The 17,198-nt window shown below is 49.6% G+C and overlaps 1 protein-coding gene across 1 annotated transcript in view; it reads left to right on the top strand.

Annotated features, from left to right (window-relative positions):
• ASTN2 (astrotactin 2) overlaps positions 1-17,198 on the top strand; it is a 440,720-nt gene that overhangs the window by 335,702 nt on the left and 87,820 nt on the right.

Raw genomic sequence — 17,198 nt, 5'->3', positions numbered from 1 at the left:
ACGCTGCACTATACAGCTATACGGGGTGTCTCTATATACTCCCAGCTCCCCCTACACACGCTGCACTATACAGCTATACGGAGTGTCTATATACTCCCAGCTCCTCCTACACACGCTGCACTATACAGCTATACGGAGTGTCTCTATATACTCCCAGCTCCCCCTACACACGCTGCACTATACAGCTATACGGGGTGTCTCTATATACTCCCAGCTCCTCCTACACACGCTGCACTATACAGCTATACGGGGTGTCTCTATATACTCCCTGCTCCTCCTACACACGCTGCACTATACAGCTATACGGAGCATCTCTATATACTCCCAGCTCCTCCTACACACGCTGCACTATACAGCTATACGGAGCGTCTCTATATACTCCCAGCTCCCCCTACACACGCTGCACTATACAGCTATACGGAGTGTCTCTATATACTCCCAGCTCCTCCTACACACGCTGCACTATACAGCTATACGGAGTGTCTATATACTCCCAGCTCCTACACACGCTGCACTATACAGCTATACGGAGTGTCTCTATATACTCCCAGCTCCTCCTACACACGCTGCACTATACAGCAATACTGAGTGTCTCTATATACTCCCAGCTCTTCACTACACACGCTGCATTATACTGTTATTCTGAGAACGTCTAGATTCCCTGATCCCCGCATAAATGCTGCAGTATATACTGTTACAGAGTATCTGTATATTCTAGATCCTACTATGCATGTTGCACTGTACAATAGTACTGAATATCTACATTCCCAGATCCTCCCTATATATGTTGCACTATACAATGATTTGAGTAACTATGTATCCCCAGATCCCCCCTATACATTTTGCACTATACATAGTTCCGGAGTATCTATACATTCCCAGATCCTCCCTATATATGCTGCACTATACAATAATAAAGAGTATCTATAAACACAAAATCCCGCTATACACAATGCTACACTATCAATAAGAAATGATATATCCCCAGATCTCCCTATACATGCAGCACTGTACAATGATAGAGAGTATCTCTATATACTCTCAGATCCCCCTATATATGCAGCACTATATAATGTTACAGAGTATCTATATACTCTCATATCCACCTATACATGCTGCACCATACAACTATGCTGAGTATCTATATACTCCCTGATCTCCCTATACATGCTGCACTATACAATATGCTGAGTATCTCTATACTCCCTCAGATCCCCTATACATGCTGCACTATACAATGATACTGAATGTCTCTATATACTCCCTGATCCCCCTTTACATGCTGCACTACAGTAATGCTGAGTATCTCTATACTCCCCCTGATCCCTTTCTATACACACTGCACTATATAATGATCCTGAGTATATCTATATACAAACACTTGAACAGGTGACCACCAGGGGTCACTATAAGCCCTATAAATTGCACTCTAAAGTTACAGTATCAGTATTGGACACTGTTATAGGTGGACAATATGTAATTAGTAGGACCAAAGAAAGGGTCCACTGACCCTATGACAACAGACTCAAAAGCATAATTAAAACCAAAAATAACAACATTTTAATAAAACTATTTGTAACAAAACAACATATATAGTGAACATATACAGTAAACACAGGATATAAAATCCTCAGTGGGAGAGACGGTTGAATATGGGGATGAGCTGGTATATATATACCCACTGCTCATTTAGGAACTAATGTCCTGTATGGATATAAGGTATACAGAGTAGAGTAACAATGAATTGTACAGAAACAAAAACTGTTAGTAGGACTAAGCACTAGAGAATAGCTGTTAATGAAGTCATAATAATTACCCGATACAGCGCAACAATAGACACATACACATAAATGCCCAAACGATAAAACAAAAAAACCAAAGCAGAGATACAGCACACACTTGTACTGACTACATGGATAATTACCACAAAGGGTAAGATTGTGTATATTGACACAAAGTCGTGGAGGAGATTGTATTCCTCAATATACCGACATTGTGTCGTAAAGGATATATCAGAAGGTTACAGCTTGGCAAAATGTTATATACTGCGCCTCATTCTCTGTGGTGGTATAATCACGGAGGAAACAAGGGATATTTTGGCTGTGACCGTCGCTGTACTACCTTATCTTCATATCCCCATATACCAAACCGTCTCTCCTGGTGTACGTCATGCGTCTGACGTCACAGCAGTCCGTTTGCCCCCCCACCCCCACAACAGTCCATTTGACCCCACAGCAGCAGCAGCCCGTTTGCACCCCCACCCCACAGCAGCACACACAACATGCTGACCCTCCTCACACACACCCAACTCACTCATCCTCCTCACACACACCCAACTCACCCTCTTCACACACACACCCCCAACTCACTCACCCTCCTCACATGCACACACCCAACTCACCCTCCTAACATGCACACACCTACCTCACTCACACGAGCACAAACAACTCGCTCACCCTCCTCACACATACACCCAACTCACTCACCCTCCTCACACGCACACACCCAACTCACTCACCCTCCTCACGCGCACACACCCAACTCACTCACCCTCAAACACGCACACACCCAACTCACTCACCCTCAAACACGCACACACAACTTGCTCACCCTCCACACACGCACCCAACTCACTCACCCTCCTCACACGCTCACACCCACTTCACACGCGCTCACACCCACTTCACACGCGCTCACGCACTCACCCAACTCACTCACCCCCCTCAAGCACACACAACCAACTCATTCACGCACACACCAAACTCACCCTCCTCACACGCACACACCCACCTCATTCACCCTTCTCACAAGCACACATCCACCTCACTCTCTCCCTCCTCACATGCACTCAACTTCTGCACAGGCACACACCACACAGTCACCCTTCTCACACGCACCCACCAAATTCATCCTCCTCACACGCGCACACCCAACGCCCTCACACGCACACACCCACCTCACTCACCCTCCTCACACGCACACACATCCACCTCACTTACCCTCCTCCCACACACACACCCAACTTACTCACCCTCCTCACAGGTACACGCTCCCCTCACAAACCCTACTCACACACACCCACCTCACAGGTACACACTCACCTCACTCATCCCACACACACCCCACTTACCTTCCTCTCACCCACCTCACTCACACTTTTTACACACACTCACCCTACTCACTTGCACACACCCACCTCACTCATCCCCCTCACACACACACTCAACTCACTCACCCTCCTCACATACACACCCAACTCACTCACCCTCAAACGCGCACACACAACTCGCTCACCCTCGTCACACACACACCCAACTCACTCAACCTCCACACACACACACGCGCGCGCGCGCACACACAACTTGCTCACCCTCCTCACACACACCCAACTCACTCACCCTCCTCACATGCACACACCCAACTCACTCACCCTCCTCACATGAACTTACCCAACTCACTCACCTTCCTCACACACACTCACCCTCCTCACACGCACTCACCCAACTCACTCACCCTCGTCACAACACTCACCCTTGTCACACTCACTCAGCCTCCTCACACGCACTCGCCCAACTCACTCACCCTCATCACGCGCACACACCCAACTCACCCTCATCGCACACACACCCAACTCACTCACTCTCATCACGCACACACACCCAACTCACTCACACTCCTCACACGCACACACCCAGCTCACTCGCCTTCCTCACATACACACACGCACTTCACTCACCCTCCTTACATGCACTCACCCAACTCACTCACACACCCAACTCACTCATCCTCCTCACACGCACACACCCAACTCACTCTCCCTCCTCACACGCAAACACCCATCTCACTCACCGTCCTCACGAGCACACACCCAACTCACTCACCCTCCTCACATGCATACACCCAACTCACTCACCCTCACACGAACACACCCAACTCACTCTCCCTCCTCACACACACACCCAACTCACTCAACCTCCTCACACCCATCTCACTCTCCCTCCTCACATGCACACCAACCTCAATCACCCTCCTCACACATATTCGCCCTGTTCACGCACTCCCACCACACTCTCCCTCTTCACTCGCACACACCCACCACACTCTCCCTCCTCACTCATACATACCTAAGTCACTCACCCTCACACACCCAACTCACTCACCCTCAAACGCACACACACAACTCGCTCACCCTCCTCACACACACACCCAACTCACTCAACCTCCTCACACACACCATCACCTCACACACGCACACACCCAACTCACTCACCCTCCTCACATGCACTCACACGCACTCGCCCTCCTCACACGCACTCATCCAACTCACTCACCCTCCTCACACGCACTCGCCCAACTCACTCACCCTCGTCACGCGCACACACTCACTCACCCTCATCACGCACACATACCCAACTCACTCACCCGCCTCACATACACTTGCCCTCACATACACACACCCACTTCACTCGCCCTCCTCACATGCACAAACCCACCTCACTCACCCTCCATACATGCACTCACCAAACTCCCTCACACACCCAACTCACTCACCCTCCTCACACGCACACACCCATCTCACTTTCCCTCCTCACACGAACACACCCAACTCACTCTCCCTCCTCACACGCACACACCTAACTCACTCTCCCTCCTCACACACACACTCAACTCACTCATCCTCCTCACACGCACACCCATCTCACTCCTAACACGCACACCAACCTCAATCACCCTCCTCACACGTATTCACTCGCACACACCCACCATACTCTCCCTCCTCACTCGCACATACCTAAATCACTCACCCTCACACACCCAACTCACGCACCATCTTCACGCGCACACCCAACACACTCACCCACCTCACATGCACACACCCAACTCACTCTCCCTCCTCACACACACACCCAACTCACTCATCCTCCTCACACACCCAACTCACTCACCCTCCTCACACGCACACACCCATCTCACTCTCTCTCCTCACACGCACACACCCACCTCACTCACCCTCCTCCCAGGCACACACACACCTCACGCAAACACCCAACACACTCACCCTCCTCACACATACACACCCAACACACTCACCCTCCTTACACACACACACCCAACTCGCTCACCCTCCTCGCACACACCCAACTCAATCGCACACACACCCACCTCAATCACCCTCCTCACACGTATTTGCCCTGTTCACACACAGTCCCACCACACTCTCCCTCCTCACACACACCCAACTCACTCACCCTCCTCATGCGCACACACCCAACTCACTCACCCTCCTCACACACACACCCAACTCACTCACCCTCCTCACTCACACACCTAACTCACTCACCCTCCTCACACGCACACACCCAACTCAGTCTCCCTCCTCACACGCACACACCCAACACACTCACCCTCCTCACATGCACACACCCTCCTCACTCACCCTACGCACACACCACAGTCACCATGCACATATCCAGCTCACCTTCCTCACACACACTCACACCCACCTCACATGCACCCACCACATTCGCCATTCTCACACACACACCGAACTCACCCTCCTCACATGCACACACCCACCTCAGAGGCATAAACCTGCCACACTCCTGCTCCTCACGCACAAACCTCCACACTCTCCCTCCTCACACTCTCACACCCAACTCAGTCATCCTCTTCACACGCACACACCCAACTTACTCTCCCTCCTCACACGCGCACAACCACCTCACTCACCCTCGTCACGCGCACACACCCAACTCACTCACCCTCATCACGCGCACACACCCAACTCTCCCTCCTCGCACACCCAACTCACTCACCCTCATCACGCGCACAAACCCAGCTCACTCACCCTCTTCACATACACTCGCCCTCCTCACATACACACACCCACTTCACTCGCCCTCCTCAAATGCACAAACCCACCTCACTCACCCTCCTTACATGTACTCACCCAACTCACTCACTCACCCTCCTCACACGCACACAACCATCTCGACTCTCCCTCCTCACACGCACACACCCAACTCACTCTCCCTCCTCACACACATATCCAACTCACTCTCTCTCCTCACACGCACACACCCATCTCACTCTCCCTCCTCACACACACACCCAACAAACTCATCCTCCTCACACGCACACCCATCTCACTCTCCCTCCTCACTCGCACACACCTAAGTCACTCACCCTCACACACCCAACTCACCCTAAAACGCGCACACCCAACACAGTCACCCACCACACATGCACACACCCACCTCACTCACCCTCCTCTCACACACACCCAACTCACCCTCACATGCACACACCCAACTCACTCATCCTCCTCACACGCCCACACCCAACTCACTCTCCCTCCTCAAACGCACACATCCACCTCACTCACCCTCCTCACACGCACACACCCAACTCACTCTTCCTACTCACACGCACACACCCAACACACTCACCCTCCTCACATGCACACACCCTCCTCACTCACCCTCCGCACACGCACACACCACAGTCACCGTGCACATATCCAGCTTTCCCTCCTCACACACCTCACACCCACCTCACTCACCCTCCTCACATGCACCTACCACATTCGCCATTCTCACACGCACACACCGAACTCACCGTCCTCACATGCACACACCCACCTCAGAGGCATAAACCTGCCAAACTCCTGCTCCTCACGCACAAACGTCCACACTTTCCCTCCTCACACTCTCACACCCAACTCAGTCATCCTCTTCACACGCACACACCCAACTCTCTCTCCCTCCTCACACGCGCACACCCACCTCACTCATCCTCCTCACACGCACAATCCCATCTCACTCTCCCTCCTCACACGCACCCACCCACCTCACTCACCCTCCTCCCAGGCACACACACACCTCACGCAAACACCCAACACACTCACCCTCCTTACACGCACATGAATTGGATCAGACAAAAACGTCTGCAGAGAGTATCTGTCCCCGTCCAAATTGGTTTCCTATGTAGGTAGTGCGTGCACTGAGAAAAATCACACTGACACAAAGTTCAGAATGATAATGTCTGCCTTTATTGCTACAGCCTGCGTTTCTATATAGTGGCTGCAGGGGGAGGATTTACAGCCTGCGTTTCTATATAGTGGCTGCAGGGGGGGGGGGATTGTATGCAAAAGGAGCTGTCTCAGGTCTAAAGGTTGTGTGCCAATGCACAGGTCAGTGTCTCATTGGTTCTTGTTAGGTCTTTTCCTTGTATGGTCTTGTTATTGTAGTTTTTTGGACACATCAGCATTTGGGTGGAATTCCTGGGTTGGGTGCCATCTTGATTTCATAGTTGATGGGAGGGGGAGCTGCGGTAGCCATTTTGAGTAAGGAATCATAGCAAGGTACACATTACAGATGAAGAAATAGGCATTTTATCCAATCCATCACAGTCCCCCCTTGAAATGTCTATTTCTGAGTCTGTCCCTAGATGTATTCTAACTCATCTGTCCAGATGTGCCTGGGAACTTTTTTGTGCTGTACGTTAGACGAGTCATGGCTTGTCCATGACCCCCCTTGCCACAGACTTTGCACATAAGGAAGTCATATGCTGTCCCTATCGGTTTATACTATTGTACTTAACTGGGAGGGACCGTAACGGGGTAAATGGACCATCTTCCGAGAATGGGGTATTATAATCTGACTGCAGAAAAAAAAGGTAGGAGTGCTATTGTCAACAGCTTTGGTCACGAACTTTTTAAAACATGGGAGAACACAGCAGACAATAATCACAAGCAAGACAAAAATAATAACTATTGCAATGCCTATTTGGGCAAGAATCTTTTGCCATCCTGTCTTTCCTTGCTAGACCATTTTGTGGTCGGTATCCCCAATCTGTTCCCGTGTTCCATCCTACTGCTCCCCAGTAATCACATTCCTGTCCCCAATAACTGTCTGAGATACATATATATGTAGCCCTAGAGTTTGGAGTGTCTCGGTACATATTACACTGCCAATGCGTTGAGGGGCAGCTGACAATATTACAATAATCAAAGGAGAAGGTAGCTACATGAGTATTGGATGAATTATACCAAAACGTGACTACCCCTTCATGTTGGGTGATAGCAACCTTTTGTGCCCCCCCCCAAACCCAACAAGCAAAAGATATATAGAATCATTTTCCTTCTGAGGTGTCCTCGTTGGGAGCTGGAACCTTCTTGCAATGAGAGGCGTGTATCCAGGTGTTCTTGCCAGCTAGTTTGACTGATGTGGCTGTGGTCAACAGAACTTGGAAAGGACCATCATATCTGGGCTCTAGGGAGTGCTTCCTTACAAATTTCTTCACGAGTACCCAGTCTCCGGGCACGAGTCTATGAGTCCCGGTATCTAGATCTGGATCTGGAATAGAAGAAAACACTCGACCATGTATATTGGTTAGTTCTTACGCTAAGTCAGTTACATATTTGGTCAAAACATCAGACTGCATTTGTAACTGCTGTGGGTAGTAACAACCAAGTTTGGGGACAGTACCAAACAGTATCTCAAATGGGGATAGAGCATGTTCCCCTCGTGGGGTGTATCGAACACTGAACAAAGCAATGGGTAGACTATCTGGCCAGGGCATATTTGTTTCCCGGGCCATTTTCAACATTCTAGTTTTCAGTGTGCCATTCATTCTTTCTACCTTTACGCTACTCTGGGGATGGTATGGGGTGTGGAAAGCAAGGGTGGTCCCTAGAGCGGACCAAATTTCTTTAGCTAGCGTAGCAGTGAAAGCGGGGCCTTGGTCGCTTTCTATTACTTCAGGTACCCCATATCTACAAACCACCTCTGTCAGGAGTTTTTTTGCTGTTGTTTTCGCAGTGAGATTGGTGACAGGATAGGCTTCTGGCCATCCTGAAAACATATCTACAATTACTAACGCATATTCAAAACGGCCCGACTTTGGCATCTGAATATGGTCAATCTGGATACGCTGGAAAGGGTATAAGGGCCTTGCAAGGTGTTTCTGCGGTGGTTTTTCCACACGTCCTGGGTTACACTTTGCACAAATTGTACATGATTTGCAGAAATTACTAGTCATTGGGGTAATTCCAGGCGCCACATAGTATTTGTCGATCAGTGCATTCATAAAAGTCTTTGAGAGATGTGCTGCTCCATGTGCCCATTGTACCACAGCAGGATACAGTGCCCGTGGCAGACAAAGATTCTTTTTGTACTCGTAAATTCCTTCTTGGGTTGATGCACCTCTTTTCTTCCAGCTTTCCTTTTCTTCCTTTGTTGCAGATTCTTGCAACTTCTTCAGATATTCTCGATTTACTGGGAGGTTCTGCATTAACGGAACCATCCTTGTCGTGTCCACTCCTTCAGAGCTTGTATGGCTGAGCTGTGTTTCACTGGTGTTCCTGCTGCTGTCAGAAATCCCCTGGTTTGCCAAATGACGCCAAAATCGTGTGCTACACCAAAGGCATATCTAGAGTCAGTGTAGATATTCGCCGTTTGTCCTTCTGCCAGTTTACATGCTGCAGTGAGAGCTTGTAGTTCGGCCTCTTGTGCAGATGCTGTTGACGGTAGTGTGCTTGCCAGTAGGACCACAGAGTCTGTGGTGACAGCATAACCCGTATGGTAGGTGCCTTGTTGATCAGCATATCGAGAACCATCCACAACAGGATTAGATCTGGGTTCTGTATCGGCGTTTCACTCACCATGGGCAGATGAGCTGTTTCTAGCTTCATGAGTTCGAAGCAATCATGGGGTAGGTCGGCTCCAGCTGTGCTTTGTTCTTGTTCGTGTCCCTGCACATCTCCCCCCTCGGGAAGTGGAAGAAGAGTGGAGGGGTTAAGCACTTGGCACCGGAGAAGGGTGACATTGTCTGGAATGAGAAGCGAGCATTGTAACCTGAGGTGTCTGGCAGCGGACAGATGTTTTGGCTGTGTCTGATTGAGAATAGCAGCAATGTCATGTGGTGCCAGGAGAATGAGGTCATGCCCTAGAACGATGTCCGAAGTTTTATCCAGCAGTGCTTGAGCAGCAAAGACAGCACGAAGACAGGACGGTCCACCACGAGCCACAGCATCGAGACGACTGGAGTAATAACCAATAGGTCGACATCGGCCAGCGTGTGGCTGTGTTAGCACTGCAGTTGCATGTCCATTTCGTTCTGATACGAAAAGCTTGAAGGGTAAATCATAGTCTGGGAGGCCCAAGGCAGGGGCCGAGGATATTACCTGTTTGAGAACAGTGAAATTCTTGGAAGCCTCTGGGGTCATCTGGAAGGGATTTGTTGTTAAGACATCGTACAATGGTTGCATCAACAGCGAGGTTTCTGGAACCCAGGAACGACAGTACGAAATAAGTCCAAGGAGCGCGTGTAGCGGTTTCTGGCCTTGTGGCAAAGGTAGGTCCAGTATGGCTGTGACTCGATCGCGAGTGAGATGTCTTGTTCCATGTGTCCAAAACGGTGGCCATTGCCTTGGCAAACTGGCTGGGAGAGTTCTGTGCCCCTTGTGGCATTACGGTCCATGTATACTGTTGGCCCTCATGAGTAAATGCAAAAAGATACATACATGAAGGGTGCAACGGAACACTGAAAAATGCATTCGCCAAATCTACCACTGTAAAGTATTGCGCTGTGGGCGGAACCCCTGCAAGGAGTGTGTGTGGGTTGGGGACAATGGGAGTGTCTAAAACAGTTGCATCATTTACTGCTCGAAGATCTTGAACCATTCTATACTTATCAGGTCCACCCTTCGCGGTGCGTTTCTTCACAGGGAAAAGAGGGGTATTGCAGGGTGAGGTGCAAGGTATTAATGCGCTATTTGCAAGGAGAGCCTTATTATAACCTGGGCTAGGGGACCTTCTCCTTCCCGGGCGGCTACGGCTAGAAGGGGGGTTGACACAGGCTTGCCGGATTCCTAGCGGGGCTGGTCCCCACCATGATTGGTGGGCCGAAAGGGCATTTGACGGGGAGGTAGCTGGTCATCGGGGTAGCGGTTATCCCTGCCCTAATTCCACTGGGAATTACTGTTTCCGGGGTTATATTGATTCCTGCGGGGGCGTCTAGGTGCCATGCAGTTCCTTTTAAAATGGCCGGGCTTGTCGCAATTAAAACAAGTGGGAGGTGGTCGCGGCTCATACTGCACATGATTGTAACCTTGGCCATAAGTGGGGGCAGAGACATTCTCCGCCAACATAATAGGGGTGGTTTTCTTCAGGGCCTGACTTGATTCAAGACCCTTCACTTACCAACAAAAGGGTATCTAGAGGGAGTACCCCGAATTCTGGTCGTGCCATAATTAAACCTTTCCGAATGGGTGCCTCGAGTCCGGCTACAAATGCAGCAGATAACATCTGACTATGGGCTTTGTTGTAGGGGGAAAAACCTAAATCGGAAAAAAACCTGGGACAATCTGATATGGAATTTCTCCACTGATTCCCCTTTTTCCTGAGTCACATCCTGTATATTGATGGCTTGGTCAGCCAGCTTTTCCCTGGCCCAGTCACGTAATTGGTCACAAAAGTCCAACCCGGAGGCATATGTATCATCACCTGTCACCATAGCGTCCGTCAGGCTTTTTTCCATTATGGGCCAGTATGCTTCCCCCGCCTTAATCTCGCATAAGCTAACCAAATCCCGTCGAGCTGCTGAATACGTTTTTTTGAATCTGGGCCACTCTACGATAAAAGGGCATAGGCTGTTTCTCTGGGTCTGGTAGGGTGGTTACCAGGGAGGAGGCTTGGGGGGGGGTGAAGGTGACATACATTATTGGGGCGCCTTCTACCTGCTTGGGCGTCTGCCCATATAACCTTGGGCCGCGGTCGGGTACTGGGGGGGGTCTGGGGTTGGTGTTCCAGGTCATGTTCGCCTCCTGTGCAGCGGCCTGTGACTCAACATCTGAGTCAAAACTACCGGGCGCACTGTAGTGGACACTGCCGCTGGGTCTGTGTGTTATTGTTGTGTCAGGGTAGACTTGAATCCCTACCGCTGGGACAGTGGTTGTTTGGGGTGAAAGGGCTGGCATCAGGGGCATTAGGGGTGCAGTCGGGGTGTAATAGGAACCGTCCGCCTGCAGCACAGGATATAGTTGTGCTACATGGGCAGTCAAGGTTGGTTTGTCATTCGTGGGCGGGGTAGTGGGTTGTATAGGTGGGGGGGCTGTCGGGGCCGGGAGCGAAGGTAACAAAGGAGTGGGTACAGGTGAATCAATCACACCGGGGCGCTGCGCACCACAATTATAACAATCTTCCCTGCATTGGGGGTTTCGGGTGCCACACCTTAAACATGTCCAGGGGGGTGGGTCAGCACCAGCATAGGTTGGGGGTTGGTCATTTTCAGGGGGGTTACTTGTACAGTCACCGCAAGAGTGATAAAGAAATACAAACTTCCCTCCCTTTTCTATTTCCTGCTCTGTCCATTTTTCTCTGTGGACAGCCTTGGCGACATTAAACCAGGCTTCCACTGTCTTCAGCAGGTTGTTATCACTCAAAATTCCTCTCTTTTCTTTCAATATTTTTTGCCACTCTTCTGGCTGTAACCTGCCTTTTTGCTGCACTAATTCCACATACTTTAAACAGCCTACTTGCTTTCTTTTTCCTACACCTCTTCCTAACTCTCCTCCTGCCTTCCTTGACTAATTTTCCACTGTCTCAGAGGAGGATGTGTCGCTGTTGATCGCCTCTTCTCCCTCTACCACTTGCCCTCATGACCCCATTCCCTCCCATCTCCTAAAACCTCTTGCTCCTACTATAATCCCTACGCTCACGCACATTTTTAACTCCTCCCTCTGCTCTGGAACCTTTCCATCCTCCTTCAAACATGCAACAGTCATACCATTACTCAAAAACAGCAAGCTTGACCCTACCTGTCTTTCTAACTATCGGCCTGTCTCCCTCCTGCCTTTTGCCTCTAAACTCCTTGAACGTCTTGTATTCGCTCGCTTGCTCCATTTTCTCAACACCTATTCTCTCCTAGACCCTCTACAATCTGGCTTCCGCACTGCTCACTCCACGGAAACAGCCCTCACTAAAATAACTGACGACCTCCATGCTGCCAAAGACAGAGGTCATTACACTCTGCTCATATTACTCGACCTCTCTGCAGCATTTGACACAGTGGACCACCCTCTTCTCCTCCACATTCTCCATACTCTAGGTATTCGGAACAAAGCTCTATCCTGGATCCCATCCTACCTCTCCCATCGTACTTTCAGTGTCTCTTCTGCTAACACCTCCTCCTCCTCTATTGATCTCTCTGTGGGGGTACCCCAGGGCTCTGTCCTGGGACCTCTTCTCTTTTCTCTGTACACACTCTCTCTAGGTGACCTAATAACATCTTTTGGGTTTAATTATCACCTCTATGCTGACGACACACAAATATATTTCTCAACACCCGACCTTACACCTGCTGTACAAACCAAAGTTTCTGAATGTCTCTCTGCTATATCATCCTGGATGGCCCTCCGCCGCCTTAAACTCAACATGGCTAAAACAGAGCTCCTCATACTTCCTCCCAAACCTGGCCCTACTACCTCCTTCCACATTACTGTTGGAACTACGATCATTAACCCAGTAGCCCAAGCACGCTGCCTTGGGGTCACACTCGACTCCTCTCTCACATTTGCCCCTCACATTCAAAACATTTCTAAAACCTGTCGCTTTTTCCTCTGCAATATAACAAAGATACGCCCTTTCCTCTGTTGCTCGACTGCTAAAACTCTGACTCAGGCCCTCATTCTCCCGTCTTGATTACTGTAACCTCCTGCTGTCCGGCCTTCCTGCCTCTCACCTGTCTCCCCTACAATCTATCCTTAACGCTGCTGCCAGAATCACTCTACTCTTTCCTAGATCTGTCTCAGCATCTCCCCTCATGAAATCCCTCTCCTGGCTTCTGATCAAATCCCGCATCTCACACTCCATTCTTCTCCTCACTTTTAAAGCTTTACACTCTTCTGCCCCTCCTTACATCTCAGCCCTAATTTCTCGTTATGCACCATCCAGACTCTTGCGTTCTTCTCAAGGATGTCTACTTTCTACCCCCTTTGTATCTAAAGCCCTCTCCCGCCTTAAACCTTTTTCATTGACTGCCCCTCACCTCTGGAATGCCCTTCCCCTCAGTACCCGACTAGCACCCTCTCTATCCACCTTTAAGACCCACCTTAAGACACACTTGCTTAAAGAAGCATATGAATAGCACTGTGGCTATTCTGAACACATGGCACATAAAGCTTGGCCCCCTGCAGATGCACTTACCAGAACTCCCTCCTACTGTCTCTGTACGTTCTCCCTACCTACCAATTAGACTGTAAGCTCCTCGGAGCAGGGACTCCTCTTCCTTAATGTCTAAAGCACTTATTCCCATGATCTGTTATTTTATTATCTGTTATTTATTGGATTACCACATGTATGACTGCTGTGAAGCGCTATGTACATTAATGGCGCTATATAAATAAAGACATACAATACTTGTTATTATATTAACTTCTGTCCTGGCAATGGTAAAAATAAATGCAACGGGACCCTTCTGTCCCACAACAGAATTCTTTTGACCCATATTAACGTAAGGTATGTTTCCCTGTGGGATTCAAAAACACGAGACGGCGCTCCCTGAGTTTATCAATCCCACAGAAAAAGACCCCTCTTTCATTTAAACATCTGCGCAATTTCCGTATCTTTTGCACATTCCTTTGGAGGAAAAAAGGGGGGTTTTAGCGCGGTCTGTGCTGCTGTTGTTCTGATTCTCTTTCTAGTTGCCATTAGAACAGAAGGAAAAAGAATATTTTCTGGTTTAAAAGACCCATTCGTGTGGCAAGTACGAACAAACCTTTTAAATAAATTTTACCAGTTACAGGGCTACTTCCATTCTTTTCCCTTCTCTTCTCTCTCTTGGCCACTAGGTGGCAGGCTAAGACTCCTTTCTCTGTCTTACTCGCCTCTGCTCCCATGTAAAGGCTGCACTGCAATTACTAGCAAAAATGTCCTGCCTTTTTTTCACTTATAACACTTTCTGTCCCTTTCAAACAATATTCACAGTCTCTAATTGTATCCCAATTTCTGCATATAAACCTTTCATAAAAATAACCCTCAATACCTACTTCATCAACACCATTATACGCCTTGATTATCTATCAGCAAATTCACTTGCTATTTCTTTCCTATTCACTTTCTTTTTTATTGCAAAGCGTACGTTAACGCGGAAAAAAACAGGAGTTCGGGCAGTTTAACGTCTAGGGGTTGCCGCCCAAGTACCTGTGGGCTATATCCTTTCTCTTTTACTCCCAACAATCCCCACCCGTCCTCATGAATTCTCAACATTAATACACAAACACATTTTGGACATGACATACCACTTGATTACGAGAGAGAGGAAAAGGTTGTTCAGGAATCAGTCGGCAGGATACCGCGCTGTTACCAACCGTAACGCGCACCTCAACACCCCTCCCTCCGCAACGCGCCCACCGCGCAGTCACTACCAGGATAAACAACACCCCTCCCACCGCAATGCGCCCACCGCGCAGTCGCTACCAGGAAAACCGTGTTCCTCTCTGAACCGACTTTTCCTTACTTCCCCATTCCCCTCCTTCCACCAAGTTTACAACGTACAATAACAAGACCCCTAGTCGGCCGGCAAAAATCCCACTCCACTTCGGGCTCCCACTTGCGGCACCGACTAACACGTATAAACATATAAACATATACCGGGTGACAGATTGTCTAGGTAACAGGTTCGAGTTTAAAACGGGCTCCGCAAGATATCTACCTGTCTTTAGGTGACCTTTGGAGAGCCGTATGAGACACAAAAATAGACCAACAGCGGAGACAGTGCGTATCGGTAGATAATAAATGTTATCTTACCGTACTCCAGAGGTGATCAGTCTCCTGCCGCATCCGCACTTGGTCCACCTCGGTCCCTCTGTCCACGGCTGTCTGTTCGTTCACGACCCGGGGCCCCACGTTGGGCGCCAGCTGAATTGGATCAGACAAAAACGTCTGCGGAGAGTATCTGTCCCCGTCCAAATTGGTTTCCTACGTAGGTGGTGCGTGCACTGAGAAAAATCACACTGACACAAAGTTCAGAATGATAATGTCTGCCTTTATTGCTACAGCCTGCGTTTGTATATAGAGGCTGCAGGGGGGGATTGTATGCAAAAGGAGCTGTCTCAGGTCTAAAGGTTGTGTGCCAATGCACAGGTCAGTGTCTCATTGGTTCTTGTTAGGTCTTTTCCTTGTATGGTCTTGTTATTGTAGTTTTTTGGACACATCAGCATTTGGGTGGAATTCCTGGGTTGGGTGCCATCTTGATTTCATAGTTGATGGGAGGGGGAGCTGCGGTAGCCATTTTGAGTAAGGAATCATAGCAAGGTACACATTACAGATGAAGAAATAGGCATTTTATCCAATCCATCACACACACACCCAACTCGCTCACCCTCCTCGCACACACCCAACTCACTCGCACACACACCCACCTCAATCACCCTCCTCACACGTATTTGCCCTGTTCACACACAGTCCCACCACACTCTCCCTCCTCACACACACCCAACTCACTCACCCTCCTCATGCACACTCACCCTCCTCACACACACACACCCAACACACTCACACTCCTCACGCACACACCTAACTCACTCACCCTCCTCAGACGCACAGACCCAACTCACTCACCCTCCTCATGCGCACTCACCAAACTCACTCACCCTCCTCACACACACACCCAACTCACTCATACGCACACACCCAACTCACCAACACTCCTCACACACGCTCCCATCTCACTCACACACACCCAACTTACTCACCCTCCTTACACGCACACACCCAACTCACCCTCCTCACATGCACACACCCACCTCAGAGGCATAAACATGCCACACTGCTCCTCACGCACAAACCTTCACACTCTCCCTCCTCACACTCTCACACCCTCCTCACACACACACACCCAACTTACTCTCCCTCCTCACACGCGCACACACACAACTCACACTCCTCACGTGCACACCCAACTCACTCACCGTCCTCACACGTACACACCCAATTCACCCTCCTCACACGCACACACCCAACTCGCTCACCCTCCTCACACGCACACATCCAACTCACCCTCCTCACACACATACACACACCTCACTCATCCCCCTCACACACACACACCTCACTCACCCTCCTCACACGCACACACACCCAGCTCAATTACCCTCCTCACACGTATTTGCCCTGTTCACACGCACTCCCACCATA

This window comes from Ascaphus truei, chromosome 21, assembly GCF_040206685.1.
Source record: "Ascaphus truei isolate aAscTru1 chromosome 21, aAscTru1.hap1, whole genome shotgun sequence".
NCBI lineage: Eukaryota > Metazoa > Chordata > Amphibia > Anura > Ascaphidae > Ascaphus > Ascaphus truei.
The sequence above is the reverse complement of the archived record's forward strand: the minus strand, read 5'-3'. Positions and strand labels throughout refer to the sequence as shown.